The 4,571-nt window shown below is 44.5% G+C and overlaps 1 pseudogene; it reads left to right on the forward strand.

Moving 5' to 3' along the window:
• The window catches only part of LOC102822934, a 33,789-nt pseudogene that overhangs the window by 8,564 nt on the left and 20,654 nt on the right, over window positions 1-4,571 (forward strand).

Consider the following 4,571-nt stretch of genomic DNA (forward strand, 5'->3'; position numbering starts at 1 on the left):
GCTATCTCTATTGAAAACCACCTTATCCACTGGCCTAATTAGGCCATTTTATTCTAAACATTCATCAGTCACTCCCAGGATGAAAATGTCTTAGAAATCATCATCTCTAAGCCCATTATCTTTTTGTCTTCCCTGATTCTAGTTAAGCCGAATGTGAACGTCTCCCCCTCCAAGAAGGGGCCCCTGCAGCACCACAACCTGCTTGTCTGTCACGTGACAGATTTCTATCCAGGCTCCATTGAGGTCCGGTGGTTCCGGAATGGGCAGGAGGAAACAACTGGGGTTGTGTCCACTGGACTGATCCGTAATGGAGACTGGACCTTCCAGATCCTGGTGATGCTGGAGATGATCCCTCAGCAGGGTGACGTCTATGTCTGCCACGTGGACCATCCCAGCCTGGACAGTCCTGTCACTGTGGAATGGAGTGAGTTATTCCCTGAAGGCTCTATTCTCAGAGCACGGGCCCCTCATGTTGTCTTATGTGTCTTATGACCACCCCATTTTTCTCTTGGACAAGCCCTGAATGTGGAGACTTATCTAGCGTGGCCTAGGAAAACCTAAGGATTCTGAGTTCTCCCTTCTCAGAAAGTCCAGAGAACTCAGACACCTTCCTAAATGGGCTTCAGGCATGAGAATTATTCTCTTCCTGAAACCATTCATCCCATCCTGAGTTATTTTGAGATGTAATTACCAGAAATCAATGTCCACTTGATGAAGTCACCATCCTGAACCCAGAACTTGGGGGTTCTTAATTTACTCCTTTTCCCAAGTGTTTCTCTCTCACCTCCCCTTGCCAGTATTCTACATCAGACTCCAGGATCTCAGACAGGGCCTGAGGGAGTGTGTCAGGTGGAGATGAGCCTGAAAGCCTGTCTGTTCCTCCCAGGGGCACAATCTGATTCTACCAAAGGCAAGATGCTGACCGGAGTTGGGGGATTTGTGCTGGGGTTCATCATCTTTGGAGTGGGCATCTTCATGCATAAGAGAAGCATGAAAGGTAAGAAACCTTCTCGGGTTCCCTGCAATTTGCTTTTCCCTGTGTCACTCATTAGTTTTCCATAATAAGGAACTGAGCCAGTAAAGCAATGCTGGAGAGTTCTGGTGACCACAGAAATCAAATTGTCAAGGAACTATGCTGGCTTTTAGATGGAGATCCATCCTCAGGCTGAGATCTTATTTAAACAGACGCATGAAGTCTCCTCAGATTCACGCAGGAGCATCACTTAGTGATGGGTTCATGTTCTCCCAGCTCCTGCTTTGATTTCTGATGACAGGGTCAGGGTGATGGGGGATGAAATGAGAAAATGTAGCTAATTGTCCACATTGTTTTTAATGCCTAAAAGCATCTTCTTTTCTTCTTTCATTTTAGTTCAACAAAGATCTCGATAAACAGGTAATATTCCTGCTTCATTTTTCTTGAGGGGGCAGGTAGCACTCTGCTTTCATTGCACTATGACACCTACAGGGCATACTGTGTTCAGGACACTGAAGGGAGAAGTCTCAGGGCCTGAACTAATCTTTCAGCCTCAGCCCTAGGGTGAATGTAAGGAGAGGACATTCCTTTACTCCACTGCTGAAGAAAACAAAAAAAAACTTTACAAATTTTAATCAAGCTGATATCTAGTCACTCAGCATAATTTTCTCTTCTGAGACTTAGATAAAGTTGGGTCAACAACCTGGAATAACTTTTTCTTTTATCCCTACAGGGTTCCTGATCTGATCTGTAAAACAATATATGCCTTGGAACATCATTTCCTATATTTCTTTAGCACCAGAAAACTGGCTCTGGGACAGTCCTTTAACTTCCCGAGAACATGCTATTTCCATGTAGTTTCTCTAAATCCAGCTTCTGTTGCTCTGCTCTGTGGTTCATTGCTCAGCTGCTCTGAAAAAGCCTCCAGCTCCATAAATAATCAAAGTCCAATGTTATTGTCTGTCTTCTATTAAGAACATGCACCAAGTCGTCTCTGCCAGGGCTTTTACTTGAAGGTTGTAGTGAAGAGGAGGAGTTAATGAAGAAGTTACTGTTGTTACACATAGGTAAGAAAAAAATCATGAAAATGAGGATATCCTAATTATGTAATAAGGTGGCCAATTGGAAGAGGCCTCTGAATGTTCTGTATATCATTGGGCTGCCCTATAGTCATGCTTTAACCTTCATTCTCTTAGGTCTAAGGCCATTTGTATTTGTTACTCAAAGATGAGCACACCCTGAGTTCTGGGGTTCTAGGATCCATTTTCACATAGCACTGATTCAACATATCATAAATAAAGAACTTGTCTTACATTGTACCAGTAATAAATCAAGTGAACACCAGAATTAACACTTAGGAATATAGTGTAATGAATGTTCAACACCTCCTTGGATACTGTGATAAATAATCCTTGACCAAACGTGGCTTCACCTTTTTAATGCATCAAGTTACAGGGGATGTTAACTTCTTCTGTGGTTACCAATTACTCCAGACCTGCTGAACTATTAATTCCTACAATGGCAGATACATCCTCAATGTGAAAAAGCCTCAAGGCGCTCTGGTAGCGTAGTGGTTACGAGTCGGGATGCCAACCTCAAGGTCAGCAGTTTGAAACTACCAGCGGTTCCATGGGAGAAAGATGAGGCGTTCTCCTCTCATGGAGATTTACAGCCTCAGAAACACTGTTCAGGGTCACTATGAATCGGAACTGACTCCACGGTACTTAGCACCAACAACAGCCTTTTTCAAATGTAGGCTATTTAGCATTGCAAACTGATCATGAGTTCTGTTTCATGTTACATTGTCTGTAAGCTCCAGCTAGAGGACGTGTTTACTCTAAGCATTCATTTTTCTATGAAGTAGAGCGTATTGTCTCCTGGTATAGGTACTAAGGGCTTACCACTCTCTGCCATGTGCGTTGATGGCTTCTCTCTCCCTAGTTTTTTACCAGAAGTTCCAGACTTGTTTGACTCTCAGCGCCACCCTCAGATCTCATGTGCTTCTGTGCTCCTCTTACACAGCTTCCCCACCCCAAATTGTGCAACCATCTGTGGGTCAGCTTCCCTCATTTCCAAGACAGTCAGGGCTGAAAGTGTACACATGAATGTCATTGACACAGAAAGAAGGACAGCTGGGATCTGCAGACAGGATGAGAGTGAGAGAGTTACTAAGTGAGGAAGTTCAGGAAGAGAAACCACGCGCAGAGAAGCAACCATGTCTCGTGCCATCAGCTAGGTGTTTAATACACTAGGCCTCACTGAAACCTCATAATCCAGGAAGAGGAAAGAATTCTGTTTTCTTTTGAAAGATGTGGAAACAGGACATTGAAGAGGTGACACAAATATCACATGGCAGAGCCACATACAAAATTTATAACTGATTCCAAAATCAATGCTCTGTCTATTATCAACCGGAGAGAATTGATGGAGACATGGTCCTTGTCCAGTTGTTATGCCAGAATCCGGGGTCCCCAAAGACCACCAAGGAGCCAACACCGATGCAAGTGCACAAGGGTTGTTTATTCAAGCTCCAGCTCGGCCCCCACCTGCATCCGACACAGTGGATGGGGGATGGAGCCTCGAATTCCCAGTTACTCAAGCCCAAGTTCGGACCCCACCTGCATCTGACGCAGCGGATGAGGGATGGAGCCTTAAACCCTCAGTTAACATTATTCATGCTCTGACTCCACCTGCATCCGACTCAGTGGATGAGGGATGGAGCCCACCCCCACCCCACCCCCGGTTACTCAAGCTCGGGCTCAGACTCCACTTGCATCTGACACAGCAGATGAGGGATGGATGTCTGCAGGGGTTTTATAGAGTTTTCAAACAAGCTCAGCGTTTTTCAGCTTTACAATATTTGGATTGGTTGACATTTGGCAAAGTATGAGATGTTGCAGTTTAATTGGTCAATACTGGTGGTCTTTGTTCTTAGGCTAGGGCAAAGGAAAACATCTGGCATCTGGCCTTGGGTTTTCCTGTCTACTGCTTATGTAGTTATTGCTGTTGCTAGGGGTGAAAGGATATTCTAAGGCAGCATGAGCTGATTTCACATGTTCCTGGAACAGGAGGACGTGTTCAGGCTAATGTACAGAATGGAGTCTTTTTCTTGGTCCTACACAGTTAAATCACCATTATCCCTGAGCAGCACTGTTTTCTCTAAATCTAAACATGAAACTGCTGCTATCTTGTTTTGTGTAGCTGTTTCAATGGCCCCATGGTGATATGACTGTTGTTGTTAGGTGCCATTGAGTTGGTACCAACCCATAGTGACCTTATGCATAGCAGAATGAAACACTGCCAGATCCTGGGCCAACCTCATTACTGTTGCCACACTTGAGTCCATTGAAGCTGCCACTTGGCCAATCCATATCATTGTGGGTCTTCCTCTTTTTCTCTGGCCCTCCACCTTACCAAACATGAAATCCTTCTCCAATGTCTGGTCCCTCCTGACAATATATCTGAAGTATGAGATACGTAGTTTGGCCATCTTGGCATCAAAGGAGCATTCTGGCTGTACTTCTTCCAAAACAGATCTATTTGTTCTTTTGGCAGCCCAAGGCACTTTCAATATTCTCCTCCAACACCATAACTCAAA

This window comes from Chrysochloris asiatica, unplaced genomic scaffold (assembly GCF_000296735.1).
Source record: "Chrysochloris asiatica unplaced genomic scaffold, ChrAsi1.0 scaffold00038, whole genome shotgun sequence".
NCBI classification, from domain to species: domain Eukaryota; kingdom Metazoa; phylum Chordata; class Mammalia; order Afrosoricida; family Chrysochloridae; genus Chrysochloris; species Chrysochloris asiatica.